This window comes from Pleurodeles waltl, chromosome 7 (assembly GCF_031143425.1).
Source record: "Pleurodeles waltl isolate 20211129_DDA chromosome 7, aPleWal1.hap1.20221129, whole genome shotgun sequence".
Taxonomy (NCBI): Eukaryota; Metazoa; Chordata; class Amphibia; order Caudata; family Salamandridae; genus Pleurodeles; species Pleurodeles waltl.
In genome coordinates, this window is record NC_090446.1 from 1,213,539,938 (window position 1) to 1,213,556,894 (window position 16,957).

The 16,957-nt window shown below is 44.3% G+C and overlaps 1 protein-coding gene across 1 annotated transcript in view; it reads left to right on the plus strand.

The window, feature by feature from the left end:
• Positions 1-16,957, plus strand: part of B3GNTL1 (UDP-GlcNAc:betaGal beta-1,3-N-acetylglucosaminyltransferase like 1) — a 1,877,148-nt gene that overhangs the window by 1,018,362 nt on the left and 841,829 nt on the right. The window lies entirely within an intron of this gene.

Consider the following 16,957-nt stretch of genomic DNA (forward strand, 5'->3'; position numbering starts at 1 on the left):
CAGGTCGGTCTTCCCCTCTTCTACCTGGGGAGGAGTCCCCGCTTTCCAGGCATGTGCTTTGTTCTGCTTTGCAACTGTTGCTGCCATTATAAGCCATAGCCTTTGGTACTTCAGCCAGACCTCTTCAACAGTAATATTGAAGAGGATCAGGTTAGGGTCCATGCAGACCTCCTGCCCAGGCACTCTGTTCCTAACCTACATACTGCTTCCCAAAAGTGCTTTATCCCAGGGCATGTCCACAACATATGGAAGAAGGTTCCTACCTGCCCACATTGCCTCAGACAAAGCAGGGAGTCCCCCTGGTCCATCCTGTGCAGACGCACCCTGGAATAGAAGGTCCTGTGTAGTATTTGCAATTGGATCAATCTAAAGCAAGCCCATATTGCCGCCTCACTGGGGCTCTGATGCGGCTCCATCCACTCATCATGATCTAATGCTCCTACATCTCCCTCCCAGGCTGTGTGCAGGGTGGTCAGCGGGTTGGGGGAATATTACATTTCTTAGAAATCATGGAGCCTTATTCTCACGAGGTCCGAGAGAAGGCGGACCTCCAGCGTGGCTGGCTCAGGTAGCTTGTCACCCTCCACCACATGGCAATGCAAAGTATGTCCCAGTTTCACATACCTGTGTTGTCTCCACCAGGTCATATTCCTGACGTCGAACGTCACAAACGCCTGCTCCCTCCACACATCCTCCAGATGGTCAATACCCAGTCGCGCCCATTTTTTAAAATCCACTCAGATATCCAACCTGTTGCAGGAGATCACTGTTCCACAGAGGGGTTCGGGCGGTCAGTGTAGCCCCCATCGCAGGTATTACGTCACCTCCTTCCACGCCAACACAACAGTCCTGGTGTGCATCTGTAAGGTTTGCTTGCTCGATCATTTGTATAGTGCGGCTTCGTAGCATCCACTCCCCATCGCATCCCTTTCTACTCCGAACGCCAGCTCCATCTGGTCTGCAAATGTCCAGTCATTGATAGTCATCAGTTGTGCCGCCCAGTACTACCTAAGGAGATCTGGGACAGTCAGGCTCCCTTCATACACTCACCTCTGTAACTTACCCAGTGCTATGCAAGAACTACCTCCGTCCCACAGTAACAGTCTGACTTCCTGCTCGATTCGCCTAAACACTTCTGGGGGGGGGGAGGGGGCAATAGGGAGTGTGCTGGAGAACATATAATAGCTAGGTTGTGTCATCTTTTTATAGAGGGCAGCCCTTCCCATTAGCGATAGCGGAAGGGCCCTCCACTTGTCTACATCCCTATGTAGTCTGTTCAGTTGTGGGAGAAGGTTCACATGCATGAAGTGCTCTGGGTTCCTGGTGATGTAGACACCCAGATACAGGAATCCATCTCGGACAATCAGAGCAGACCATCCTGGAGGCAGCACAGAGGGGTGCCCTACCAATGGAAAGTCCAGGGATTTGTCCCAGTTTATTGGATATCCGGAGTGTTCCTTAAAGATGAAAAGGTCTGCAGAATCCTGTCAATGGACCAACGTAGATTGGTTACCTAGAGCAAAATGTCATCAGTATAAAGAGAAACACACTCCTCCCATGCCCTAGATAGTGTAGCATTGACCTGCACCTGGGCCATCTGTTCCTGGTAGAGGAGTCGAATCCAGCCACAAAACCTTAGACCAAATCCCAGTCTCTCGAGGGTAGCAAATATATAGGGCCACTCTACACTGCCAAAAGCCATTTTGGCATCAAGGGAGAGGAGTGCTGCTTGTTCCGCGTCTGGTATGTTAGTCCTGTGTAGCACCCCTTATAGACGCCTCAAGTTAAGGCGCATACTTCTGAGTGGCATGAATCCGGATTGGTCCGGATGTATTATTTTGGTAATTACTGTCCGCCACCTAGTCGCCAAGGCCTTCACCAGTACCTTGGCCTCCATATTCAGCAGGGAGATAGGCCTGTATGAGCCACACTCTGTCGGGGGTTTACCATTTTTGGGAATTACCACTATGGTTGTGGCCCTCTGGTCCGCCGGCAGGCTCCCCTCCTTTCTTGCTTCCTGAAACATGGCCAGCATATGCTTTGCTACCTTGTCTGCCCTGCACTTAAAAAGCTCTGCTGGTAAACCTTTGAGTCCTGCCTCCTTGCCCGACTGAAGGCTTTGTAATGTTAGAACAACTTCTTCCTCGGTCAGTTCTGTTTCCAGGGCATCCCTGTCTTCGTCAGACAGCTGTGGCAGCTCAATATCTCTCAGGAGGTCTGCACAGCCTGCCTCAGTCTCCAGGGTCTCTGAAGCATGTATCCCTTCATAATATGGTGCAAAGGCTTCCGCGATGGCATCATTGGACACCTACGGTAATCCATCAGCATCCACAATCTTTCTGACCCAGGTCCGCTCCTGATCTTGTTTGTCAAGCGACGTCAGCAGTTTAGTGACTTTACCCTCAATGTAGTATAGTCTTTACTGGGTTGCTAAGGGCTGGGCCCGGGCATGGCTTTCCACCAGTTCTCGCAGTTCTTGCCACTTAAGAAGCAGCTGGTGTTGGAGGCTATGTCTCCCCCCAATCAAATGCCAGACTCCAAAAGCATCACTGTCTCGCTCAAGTGTTTTACATTGTAATCTGCGTTCCTTCTCTCCCCCTCATTAGGTCCTGCGCATGTTCCCAAATAGCTGTTTTGAAGGCCTCCCATAAGACGCAGCCTGGGTCCACTGAGCCCATTTTTTTTTTAAAGTATTGATCCGTCCTCTCTCTCAACTTGTCCCTGACAGCCATGTCTTTCAGATGCCAGGGGTCCAGCCAGGTGGGCAACGCATGTGTCTTAGCTGGACCTAATAATGTCACTCGCTCCAGGGATTAGTCTGAGATCACCCCTAAACTCCCCCATCTGGGCCCATAGGGTTAGCAAGTAGTCTAAGCAGGAGTAGCTACCATGTGCTGCGGAATAATAGGTGTATTGTCTCACCCCAGGGTTATCCCCCACCACAAGTCTGACAGATCTAGTGTATCCAGAAAGGCCTGCAGCGACTCTGAGTCTCCCTGGGTCTTAGCTCATGATTCACTATCTCCCTCAGGGTATGCTACCAGTTCATGTCACCTCCCATTACTAGGAGCCCGAGTGGCATTTCTAATAGTAGGTTCTCAATGTCTGAGAGTGTTGGTGCTTGTAGCTTCAGTGGTGCATACACAGAAAACACATATAGCGTGTGGCCTTCCCAGACCCCTGACGGCGCCATGAAGCTGCCCAGGGGATCCCACCAGGTGCGAGATTGGATAAAGGGTACTGATTTTTTAACAAGGATACCTGTTCCACTACAATCTGTGGCGTAACCTGCATGCACCAGCAAGGAATATCCAGATCTATCAATGGCTTTATATTGAATCCCTTTCAGGTGCGTCTCCTGCAGGAGAACCAGGTCCTATGCAGGGCTATGGTACGTTTGATTCTGTTACCTAACCCTTTGACATTCCACGTCAACACATTTAGGGATTGTAACTTTACTGTTGCCATTCAGTTATGTCCTGATAAAGGCCCCATGCTTGCCGAGTGTCCCACCTCTCCCTTCCTTCCAGTGCCTCCCGTACCACCATATGCACCAAGTCAGCTGCACAATGTCTGAGCCATAATAGAAAATTGTGGTAAACAAGCAAACTAAAAGCAATTGTCCCCAATTAACAAACTCCCCCCACCCTGCTAACCCGTAGAGCAGGCTTAGAACTGCCCACCCCCCAACCTGTGGAGTGTCTATCGCAGTGGTGTAACAAAACTTGAGGGCCCCCCTGCATAGTGCATGGAGAGTCCCCCTCCCAACCCATTCAGGACCTCTCAGGTCAGGGGTCTGACACCCAAGCACATTGTATTGTGCTGAGGGGGCCCCCTAGAGCTCAGGGGCCACCCGCACCACAGGGCTGCAGAGGCTATTGTTACGCCAGTGGCCGGCCTGTTGCCCATAGAAAAGCCTTAAGTCTTGTGGGTGGACCAGTGCCACCTCAACTCGCCTGCAACACAGACCAAGAAAACAGTTGTAATGAATCCCCAGTTTTCCTTTTGTCCTTATGTTGCTTACCTGAACAAGATTGTACCATACACTTCCCCACCCCTCAGTAAGCACGCCCCATCCACCCGTTGCAGGCGAGACTGATCCAAGCCTCATCCTTTCTCCTAGGCCAGGGCCCCACTTCCCACCTTAGCACCCACAGTTTGAAGAAGTGTATCGGTGATCAGGCCCCTGAGTTACCAGTTCCGCCATATGGCAGGGCTGGTAGTTTATGGTGGGGCTGATTGTTCTGAGTTCTTTTATGGGTCACAGCTGCTCGAGTTTTCACCTTCTTTTTCGTTTCCTCAATGCCCCCATCTGTCCTCACGTTTCATTCTGCAGCCATCCATCTAGCCACTCCCATGCTTCCTCCGGCGAGGTGAAATGCCATGTCTTACCCTCCGCAATCACTTTGACGTGCCGGATTGAGAATCATATACTTGAGTTCCCACTCTCGCAGTGCCTTTTTGACTTCTTGGAAACTACACCTTTGCTGCTGCACCTAGAGCGTAAAGTCCAGGAAGAAATGGATTGTGGAGTTCTCAAACTGGAAGTCGCCATGGGACAGAGCCGCCTGCAGGATTTTATCCATGTCACGATAGTTGAAGACCCTTGCGATGAATGCTCATGGAGGGGCCCCCAGCCGTGGTGGGGGGATTGGTGCCCTCTGCACCCTTTCTATTGTAAAAAAGTTGGACAATTGCTTGGGGCAAAGTGTTTTGGTGATGAGGTCCTCTTGAAAACGTTCAGCACTCAGCCCCAAAGGCCCCTTCTGGGACTCCCACCACTCTTGTATTATTCCTCCTCGTTATCCCCTCCTGATCTTCATGTCGGGCTGTGATCCTCTCATAATCCTTACTAAGGAACTATACTTGACTCTCCAGTCTTTTGGATGTGGGCTGTAGATGGGCAGTATCAGACTCAGCAGTCGTGACATTTTCTGTGACTTTTTTTTTTTTAGGTCTGCACGGATGAGTGTGACATCAACTGTGTCCGCGCCTAATTTTGGTTTCAGTGAGTCTCTGAGGTCTTAGATGGCCGCCATTATCACCCCCAGTGACAGTTCCGCTGGGGATATCTGCTTCTCCCTCGGGGCCCTCGCTGCATCTTCTCCCACCACAGCCCCTTTGGTCGATCTGCGGACTGCACATTTGTCCATTTTATTTGCTTGTGAAGGTTGGTGCCCCTTGTTTCTCACCATACTGAATCAACTCAACACAAGCCGCTCCCAGGACACTTTGCTGTCAAGCTGTTCCACCACTTCCCTCAATACAGAATGTCACTTGGCCCCCAGATCTGTCCATCAGTCCCTCTCCATCCTGAGGGATGTCTGTATGGCCCCAACTCATACGTGGCTCCTGGACTGTCTTTAGATTCACTCGGCCCCCCTCACCATAGCTCCTGGAGTGTTGGTCCACAACGACACCCCTGACAGCCATTCCGGGTATTCCTACAATTGTGGCACTTCAGTTGTGCTATAGGTCAATAATCATGCTTCCCAGGCCCCCTCGCTATTTCCATCAAGCACAGGTGTCAGATACACCCCCTGGCGATTGTCTCTTTTTAGGCCCCAGCCCCGTAGCACTGCTGCAGGATATTAGTCTCCGAGCGCACCTGGGGCGAGGTGGGGGTGGAGGGGGCAGTTGGGTGCCAGAGCCTCTTAGGATTGTCGCAGTCCTTATTCCTTAGGCCTGTGTAATGTAGCTTGTTTTTGCCAAGCATCTGCCCTCTGGCATCACCATCTGGCACTCAGACATTTCTTTACCACCATCTCCAACAATGGAAGTCGCAGCGTCAACGTTCTTAGTTGCGCCCAGTTCAGGCAGTCCGAATGAGGGAGAGGGAGGGCTGCAGTGCTCTTCCCAGCCTCCGCCTTGCCAGCTCAGCAGTACCTCTCTCTGTGCGTTCCCTTATCAGCTCTCACCTGCCCTGTCAGGTGGTTGCTCCTCTGTTTCTTGCACCAGTCAGGACTCCAAGTAAGGCGGGAGGGCCAAATGGCAGCCTCTCCCCTCCATCTCCGCACCGCTTCGAACAGCAACTGTTCACAGCCTAGGCGGCACTCTCTACCCATGGTGATACAGGGGGATCTTGATCGGCAGCAATTTCATAGTTTGGTCCTGGGTCGCCATCGAACAGCATAGGTGGATTAATAGTCGGGTATTTGGGGGATTCAATCAGCAGCTGGCTACATCCTTCAAATTGTGGCCATCTTGGCTGGCGCTTAGCCACGCTCCACATACAACAGAACTCTAATACAGAACAATGACAGTTACATAGAGCTGCATGCAAACTGCATAAAATAGGTTGGCATGTTAGTTTTTTTTCCCCAGTCTTTGATTCTCTATTTCTAATGTTGCTAAAAAGAGTTTGTTTGGGTAGATATACATTTTAGTAGGTAAAGCAAGCCTTTACCAGTGCTTTAAGACAAATTAAATATATGTAAGAGAGGGGCTATGGAGAGATGAGGGGCACTTTTGACTGGTGGTAGTTAGGGAAACCTAGGAGGAGGTTATGGTGGGAGGAGAGGGGTGTGTGACAGAAATAATTGTCGCACTGGGCCCTACCAGCACTCAAGCCAGCCATGATATTGCCGTTCACATATGTTTCATAGAAGAAGACATCCTGTTTTCCGGCCCCACTGCATACCTGTAAAATGTACTCTTTAACAGTGTCATCTGACTATTCTGTCTCATCCTTACTTACTGCATATATAACTCTACCCATATTATAACACTTCACATTTTTGTAGCTGCATATTTGGGCAAAGTGTCCCTTTTGATTGCACATTCCGTACACTTCGCTCTTTGCAGGAGAAACTGTGTCAGTTACAATATGGCCAATTCTGTTTTCTTTGTAGCTTTTTCCCATTTTGCCTCTTACACTATCCTTATCTATGGACTTAACGTCATTACATTTGGCGTATGCTGCCAAAATCAGATACATGGTCTGTAGTTTTGGTTTCCTGTATGTTTGACTAATGTGTACTTTTTGCCCCAGTTGATTAATACCCTGTGACATATATTCCACCCGTTTAGCTATTTCTATAGTTTTTCCAAAGTCAAATCCTTTTTTCGCCACAGGTTTTTTTAATCATTCCATTGACTGTCTGAATTAACTGATCCCTAATCATTTTGTTATCAAATGATCTGTAGTTGCAAGATGCAGCTACAGCTCCCAGTGCTCATATATAATCCACTTTCCAAGAAATTAATGTCTCTCCACAACTTCATTTTTTCCTTATTGTGTGCCTAGCCTTTTAATTACAGTAGCATGCCTGTGAAGCTCATTGACCTCATCGTAAAGCAATTGAAGAGGAAAACGTTTCAATACTTATTTCCCTTCCGCCCAGGCAATACTCCCGCATACCAGGTTTCCATAAGGTAAACTATCCCTACAGCTGCGTTTAAATAAGCTTTCAAACCTTCTTTCTGTTTTCTCCTTTCTGAAGATGGTTGTCAAAGTGGCTTAAAATAATAGCAGGATGAGTTGACATTCCTTCCTTGGTAGTATCACTTTTTACACCGTTAGATAGATAGATAGATAGATAGATAGATAGATAGATAGATAGATAGATAGATAGATAGATAGATAGATATGCACACATGCATTGTTATGTGGTATTTATTGCCATTGTTGGGTGATGGGAGGAGCCATAGCTAATGAAAAACCAAATAGACTTTCCATTCACATTCATTCAGCAGACCTTTCTGAATTTTACTAATGCCATTGGGTCCATGTGCTTTAAGTTCCCAGTCACCAAATGTGCCACAATTGTTTGGTAAGAGAGCCTTGATGTCCACGGTGAATTGCCCCTCCCCACGCCTTTCCCTTTATACACTGAGCCGTATAATGTAGTCATTGCCAATCCAGGCCTGTAGACCAGAATTAAAAGTGCATAATTTTCCACTAAAGTTACCAAAACATTCCTAGGGGGCACCAATGTATTTCACTCCTCTAGTGGGAAAACCCAAAATAGCACCCCTCGTCCTATTCGCAACTTGTCAACTGTATTCTGCACTGTAGGAACAAGTGAAAGAAGCACTCCGGATGTCCTGCCATCAAAGTGTTTGCTTCTCTGTTTTTAGGTAGTTTATTAAACAAATACAAGCGCGTTTTTTTATCAATTGTAATTTCTTCTGCAACAATGTTTTTTGTGGCAAATGTATCTCTTCTCACCGATGCGAAAGGTCTGCTTCTAGTGGTTCCTTTTCATTTTTTTAAATAGTACAAACTTTCCGAGCGTTGACTAAGGAAAGATCTGTTATTATGGTCTTGAGCGGTCATTTTGCAGTGAAAAATATGGACACGCTTCAAAAGCCCAAAAAAGTAGAAAGTCAGCAAATTGTTTCAAGCCCCGACCTTGAAACGCTTTTTTGGCTGGAAAGAAAAATACTTTGGCACACGTTATTTATTTTTTGTTGCAAAAGCCAGCATTACCGCATGCACAGGGTGAAATCCAAAGAGCTCCCGCCTCGCCTAATCTGGTCTGCTCGTACCTCAGCTCTTTTCACGATACCACCTGTTTTTTGTGAGCTTGCAGGTTTCTGTCATGTTCAAAAGGTGTGCGGTGAAGGACGTGAGGAAAATGAGAGGCAAGGGCATTTATACTTCAATAGTTGCTTTCTTCTTCACATTTATCGCAACAGTAACTTTTATAGTGAAGGGTATATTATGAGGGTATAAATTCAATACAAATTTTCAGTACGCCGTGGAGATTTGTGTTGCGTTTACTTTTTCAGTAAATCTCCATCCAAGACAATATTAACCACCACCCGTCCCAAAATTCCAGTGATTGTACAGTGTTTTTTGCCGTTTGATTTGGCAGGTCATGTGTAGTTTTTAGTGAACTTGTGTGGATGCTTTTTTGCAGTTTCTATGTTTATACAGCGCTGCACCATCCAATTCCGTCAGCGTTAAGTATTTTGGGAAAACGCTTCATGTTCAGTCAGCAGATTTGGGAATCATGGTCAATGATTTTAAGTCACAAAATTGGCTATGCTATCTGAACATAGCTGCCATGTGTGTATTTTCTGTAGCCTTCTCCTCAGCCTGGGTACTTGTAAATGAACAGTCCACACCCCGAGCTTGGTCTTACTCTTTATTCCTCTGCGTACAAGCGCAAACTAAACATTCTAAACATGAAATCTATTCTCCACACCTTACCACTTACCTCACAGTTCTGTAGAATCCATTAGGAACCAAAAGGGTCCCGACATTGCTAACTCACAAGATACTAAATCTCCGCCCTTGGTAAAAAGAAACTTTTTTTTTTTTTTACAAACATGTGTACATATATTACAATTCCCTGATAAGTCATCTGGGACCTCTGACTAAATTACCAGATTGTGTTCTCTGAGGCTGGGAAGCATCAATGACTGATGCTGGTGATGCAGGGTCAGATGCAGTCAGAGTGCGCTCTGCACACTCATATGAACAAGTCTCATTTCAGACATTAGGAATCAGTGAGGAATGTCTGAAGTGCAAAAAATCTCGCAGAATTGACTTTACAGGATGGTGAGCAGTTACCACGTGTCCTTTGCTGGTCACTATTTCAAAGGGTTCAGCATCAAAAGGAGATCAGACTTATATTTTCTCTGTACTCACATCAATACTCAATCTCCTTTATTGAAAGTAATGTTTTTGGCACATGATCGTTTGTCAGCATATACTTTCATCTTTTGTTTTCGACTCAGATCTTTGTAGATCTTCCGTTTGTCTATTGTGGTAACTTGGTCATCATGGCTCTCTCAAATATCACTGTGGCAGGCCTTTAACCTGTCGTTGAATGAAGAGTCGACCCATAAGCTTGAAGAGTAGCACGGAGAGCTGACTTCAGATTAAACTTCTTATATTTAGCAAGCTGAACAGTCTTTTTAAGTGTGCTCATAAAACTTTTGACAACACCATGTGCTTTTGGCCAAAGAGGTGTTATTTTCTGGTGCTTCACATTGAGTTGAGCAAGAGAGTCTCACAATTCTCGACTGTTGAAAGGTGGACCATTGCCAAACTTTAGAATTGAAGGAACAACCCACATTGCAAAAATGCCATCTAATCTCTCAATTATGTTTTCTTAATTGATAGACAAGAGATCTACTAGTAGAAAATTGGAGTATTCATCCAGAATCACTACCAGCTGATGTCCATTGTCAAGAAGGCCAAAGAAATCCACAGCAATTAGTTCCCATACATTTTTGGGTAAATCTGACATGTTCAATGCATTTTGAGTGACTCTGCAAGATCAACAATTGCACAAATGACAGGCCTTCAAGTCTTTCTCAACTCTCTCACCAAGATGTATAAACCAAACTCGATATCAGAGAACTTGCTTAGTGGCAACAACACCAGGATGTCCTTCATGGGCTACTTTAATTATTTGTTGTCGCAGGCTCTCTGGTATAACACGTTTTGAACCTCATAAAGCAACACCTTCTTGAGTAATGGACAGTTCACCTTTTACATTTGCTAACTTCTTTTATTTATTGTCATGTGTGAGAGGTTGAGTGTGTTGCTTCCAGGACTGATGTGCAATAATTTACTTCAGTACCAACATATCACTGTCTTTGCTTGTTGCAATAATAATTTGTTCCAAAGAAATAGCAGCAGGGGTGTTTGACTTTACAATGAAGTAAATGTAGGCTTCAGCCCTTTTGAAAGGGGTACCATGACACTGTGTTGGCCTTCTTAAAAATTAGTCAGGTTAGGTGTTGATCTTTCCCTAGTTGGGGCACGATAGTGTAGTGATATTCCTTTAGTCTCAAACCCCAACGTTCAATTCTGGGAGGCATCTTGGCTTTTGGATTGCCAAAGATGGTAAACAATGCTTGATGATCAGCTATGAGAGTGAAAGGTTTTCCATTTAGGAATATGTGGATATGTTCCAAATCCCACACAACTTCTAAGCTTTCTTTTTCGGGCTGTGAATAGGCACATTCAGTTTGTGACAGACTTCTGCTTGCATATGCCACAATATGCCTTCGAGCATTTAGCTGTCCATTGTGTTGGACAAGGATCAACATACCTCTGTAAGTAGCTTTGGATCAAAGTAGGGCATTTCAGTAGTATTTTCAATTCCATGTTTGATTTTACGTACGTATCTAGAATAGTAACTGGCCATGCCACAGAATGAACATAACTTGGTAACATATTGTGGGGGATTGGTGGCTGACAAGGCTTGCACTTTAGCTGGATCCAGCATCATACTCCCATCACAAAATATATGGCCAAAGAATTTGAGTTTTGTTTAGTGGAACTCACTCTTATCTGCATCCAAGGTTAGGCTTGCACCAGCTAATAGTTGACAAACTTGTGTAAGGGCTTTATGATGTTCTTTTCATGTGGCCCCAAAGACTAATATGCAATCACTGTAGTTGGAAGCATTCATGACAGGTTTTATTAAACATCAAATTACGTCTTGAAAAAGGTCTGCAGCTGATGACACACTAAAGCCTAATCTTTTATATCTGAATAGACCACTGTGAGTAGAAAAGGTAGTAATGTACATGCAGTTTTCTTCACATTCTAATTGATGATACCTTTTGTTCGGATCAAAATGAGAGAAGACTTCGGCACCATTTAGCTGTGTGATCATGGTGGCAGTGCACAGACCAGGATGATGTTCTCTTTCAATTGCCTTGTTAGCTTGACACATATCAGCACATATGCATACAGCTCCTTCACTGGCCTTTTTGGGTACTACTGCTATGGGCAAAAGCCACAGAGTTGGATCAGTAGATTGCTCAATGATAACATGCTTTAGTAATGTTTCAAGTTCTTCTCAACAACCTCCTGTAGATTTAATACAATTTGTCTATGTCTTTGAGCAACAGGATGAATGTCCTCATTGATATGCAGTTTCACTTTCATGGTCTTAAGCTTTTCCAATCCATGAAACAATGAAGAGCATTGACTTACTATTTCGGGATAAGCATTAATTTTGTAGTTTTCAGATATCATTTCCATTTCAGGAACAGTACTAAACTGAGTAAACAGGAACTTGACGCAGTACCTTGAAGTACTTGAATCTGTGCTTGAACATTTGTCTTTTTGTGTTTCATGGTGGCTACGAAATAAACCTTGACCCTTTAATGGTATCAGTACAACCCATGCATACACTTTGGCTTCAGCGGTGTGAGATAGGGTAATGGAGATAGTTCATTGTATTTCTCCTCATGCATAATGTTTATCGATGCACCACTGTCAATAATAAAATATATGGAACAGCCATTTATCTTTAGTGTAATTTTCTTGCAATGTTTGAATGACTTATGTGATTTTTCTTGTGGACTTTTCTTCGAATCGTATTTTTCTTTCCATATGGCCAGTCAAACATGTGCACGTCTTTCTGAAATAAACATCGACATTGCACATCCATCTTCCTCATTGTCACTGAAACTGAAAACTCTTGAACAAAGATTTAGATGATGATCTACTTCATTTAGTGTCTATGCCTCAGCTGATGTTGCCGCTTGGCCTTGTGGGCTCGCGTAAAACATTGCTTTTGGAACATTGGGGCATCTATTTTGTTTTCTCGGCATGATGCACTTAGTCTTACCTGCACTTTTGCAAACCATTACAAAATGTCTCTCTTTCCTGCAGCCCTTGCACACTTCTCCAGTGGCGGGACGTCTACCCTGATGTGGAAACGAAAATCCGCATTTGAAGCATAGTTTCTTTTTCTCTGGAGACATCACCTTGTGTCCTCGCTTGCTTTTCATGTTCATGACAGACTCAATGTAGGCACCTCCAGCATTCATGTCGGCACTCTGTCGTTCTGCACGTTCCTCAGCTCTGGCAGCCATGAGTAATCGCTCCAGACATGGGGCCTGATTTAGGTCTTGGCAGAGGGGAATACTCAAACACAAATGTGACGGATATTCTGTCCACCGTATTACGATCTCATTATATCCAATGGAGATCATAATACAGCAGACAGGATATCTGTCACAGTTGTGATAGAGTATTCCATCTGCCATGTTCTAAATCAGGCCCTAAGTGTTTCTCTCAACATTCTGCGTCTGAATGAAGTTGACAAACAACCATCTATAACTCTGAGACATATGGCTTTTCATCATTGAATTAATTGAATTTACAATGTTTGTCTCTCAACAAATTAATCGATTGTTTCACCAGCTCTTTGTCTTTCCTGACTGAAAATATTTCTTTCATAATCAACATTTCCCATTGGATTGACCTTGAGATTTAGCACGTCTTTGATTTAATGGTATGAAACTTCATAAGCATATGGTATTTTCTTTATTACTTCCTTTGCTCCTTTACTGGCAGGATACTTGAGGTACTTGACAATCTTTTGGTTGTCTGTTTATTCCAGGGCACAAATGAAATCATCAAAAGTTTCTTTCTAGGGCACCAATATTTTACTTTTTGGTGGTACTAAATGGAAGGTTTTAGGAAGGAGGCAGCATTATAAGAATTGTGGGACTTACTGATGTTGAAAGTGGGGTTCTCCCCAGCACCGTCTACTGTCCGCTTGTACTGGCACCTTCATCACACACTAGCTGTGTGCTAGCACCTGGATCATCACACTCACTCTCTTGTTGTGAAGCGCTGTCTTCTTCCTAAGAGTTGAGTAGTGACTTTGTTTCTCGCATGTGTTCTTCATCCTTCTCGCCTTTTTGCGTTATATGTAATGTACTTGGTTTTCACTGCCTATAACATTTATTTGCACTCAACTATCACTGCCTCTAGCACTTCTCTGTACCTGGTGATTGCTGCCTTTTAGCATTATTGTTCTGTATATCTTATAGCTCTGTGTTGCGTTGTGGTGCAGTACCTCTTTCACGGCCTCGCTAGCAGGTTCCTGGCTAATGATACACAAATTTCTCTGTAGGGTTTTCATCTGCTCTGAAAGCTTGTCACTGGCTGGAGTGGTGCTTTGACTCCACATACATCAAACGTCAATCTTCACGTCAACTGAGGCACGTGTGGCATGCATGAGCAGTTTGCTGGACCACGGCAAACTCTCTGAGAGAGCACTGTCGGTTCTTCATATCCCCTACCTTGTCTCCAGTTGTAGTGTCCTCCCCAGCCTGGATACTTGTAAATGAACCCACCTCATACAGAGCTTGGTCTTACATATCATTATTCCTCTGCATACAAGCACAAACCCAACATTCTAAACATTAAATCTGTTCACCACACCTTATCACTTAAGTCACAGTTCTGCGAAGTCCATTAAGAACCAAAAGGTTCGCGTCATTGGTAACTCACAAGACACTCACTACAATTTCCATTGGTTCAGTGTGTGTTTGTGTCACTTTTCGCTTCCAAATGTGTAACACTTGAGTGACACTTTTTCATGAGCAGATAACAGCAGTGACCAGTGTTGAGGTGCCTCTCTTTTTTTCCTGTTACTGCATCAAGACGTTTAACTCATTAATAGACATACCCTCAAGTAAGCTGGACCTATTTTCCTTAACTCCTTCTTGCTCTGTACGCTCTCCGTTAGCCACGTACAGCCTTTTTCTCCTGGCATCTTTCTGAAATTCTCCATCTACATATCTCTAACATCCTTTTCATCAATGTCTTTTCAATCTGTCTTTTTGCATGTACTTACTTTTGTCGTGCCCCTTCACCAGGCTAACTCTCATACACCCACCCATCCTCACTCCAACCACAGCCATTTTACTTTTCCTTTGGAGCTGTTCAGTATTTTAACATCTGTGTGTGTACTTCCTTCCCACACTTTCACATACAATGGTATTTACAATTAGCACATGTGTGACTACCGCTTTGTGCACTCTTCAGAGAAGCAAAATAGGAGAGCACGTATTCTGAAAATCATTATGACTGTGGAAAACGTATCGCCATCACTGCTTGATCTGACTTACCTGCTTGACTGTACAGTTGCTGCCCTACAGTGAGTAGTGTCAGACTAAACCAGAATATGTTTGGGGCAGGCTAGGGTTAACTGGGCTGTGATGCTGGTAATTTAGGATGAGGCGACTGCAGAGGCCTCCTAGTAGCTGGCTTTGCATGATGCTATGCAGTTTTCAGTGCTCAGAGGGAACATGCTTGTCTCTGCACTGCTTGGCGCCACACTGGCAGGCTAGTCTGCTCAGCCTAATTTTTTCCTGCCAACTTTATCCATGCCAACATGAGACTGAGAATATTGGCTCCCTTCACACGGTCACCTGCTGGGGAACTGATATCACATGATGGCAGAGGAAATGTACTGAAAACTACTGTAAACAGTGGATTTCCAGCTCCTTTTTAAGGCTTTGAACTGGTGAGATCTGTTAAGGGGTGTGAACATACCCCAGGGTATCGGCACCAACCTCAGCATTTTTTCTTTTTAAATGAGGGAGTTTGAGGGCAAAGTGGGAGCAAAACTGCCTCTTAGGTACTTCTTTGCATGAGGCACTGCCCCTCCAAGGCCCCCCTCCGCCCAAACACTGTGACATCTTTGTTTTATTTGGGAGGTCTGATCATTTATTTTGGTGAAAGTGACTAAGTACTTTATTACAAAGAAACATAATTAATGCCTGGGACAGCACTATTTAGCAGGCACATAAATTGTGCAGCTTCTTGTCATGCTGCTAAGAGCTAGTAATGCATGAGTACTGCATTTTAGTGCAGTGATGCTTATCCCACCACTGAAAAGTGTTACTGTAACTCCTGATGTATGTTACATATCAGGGCTGTCTCAAATGTGAGACTGTAGATAAATAGAGCATTTTGGAACAATGACGAACATGGTGGAGAAAATATCAAAGATATCTAGTTAATAATGATTTTTGTGGCGCATCACTGCACAAATTTAGGCATTGGAGTACTGTGCAGTGCCAAGTGGTTATTAAAAAAGTTATCTACAATACATAAGCACATTATATCAATTTCAGAAATTAGACTGTTAGCGTTGCCGGATGGTTACAACTCAGGAACAGAATTGAAAGGCTATAACAGATCTCACAGATATGACTAAGAATGCTCAAAAGGAAGGTGGATGTCACATACAGATTAAATGTGCCTTTAAAACAAAGGTTATTTCCTTCTGGAACCACGCATTGACCCACTGACTCATAAACCCTCGAACTCAGCTCAGTTGACCACATCTAGCAAAGTAAGAAATACCAAGCACTACCTTCTTCCCTAGGCAAACCAGGTCACCACTATTTCCACAAGATAAAGGCCTCCATCGCCTTAAATATGTGTATATGCCACTGTCTTACTACTTGCGTGATTCTGCTATAGCTCCTTTTTAATGCTATAATGTATTTTTGATCTTGATGCGCCTAATCGAGTATTGCTCCTACTCCTGTCTTTCTTTTTTTCTTTTTACCTCATCGCAGGCTAGCTTTTTTACTCAATTGTATTTTATTCCTCACTATCCCATGTATTGTTTCCCAGCTGTGGTCTTGCCTTTTTTGTTAATCGTTAATCACACTGACACCTCACGGGTAAACAATGGCTCTATAATAAAACATAAATTTATAAGTAAGAACCTAGGTGCCCCTACCTGATCTACTGCTTGAATGGTCTCAAGCCCAGCAATGTTTCTTGCTTATGACTTGTGTAACTGGCCCTGATTAACACACAGGCTGTAGCCTTTCACTTTGAAAATCCAGACATTTAAATGCCGCGTTCACCTATCAAGATATAAGCAACTGGGCTACCTAGCTGCTAAGTGACCCCTTAGTATGCCCATAGCAAATGATGATACAAACCTAGATCATTCAACGTGAATACTATTACATGAATACGGTATTTCCCTCCGAAAAGTCCACTACTCTAAAAAAAAAAAAAAAAAATGGCATTCACTTTGCTTATCAACATACGATTTGTAGATAGGTGATATTATCCTCCAGGCAGCAAACAACTACTACTAATAGGTAAATAGATTTATAAATAAGTATTGGTGAAACTATAGAGACTTCTTGGAGAAGATATTGATGAACTTACATTCTGAATTTCCAGTGTGTTTTAAAGCACTTGATAATCAATAGG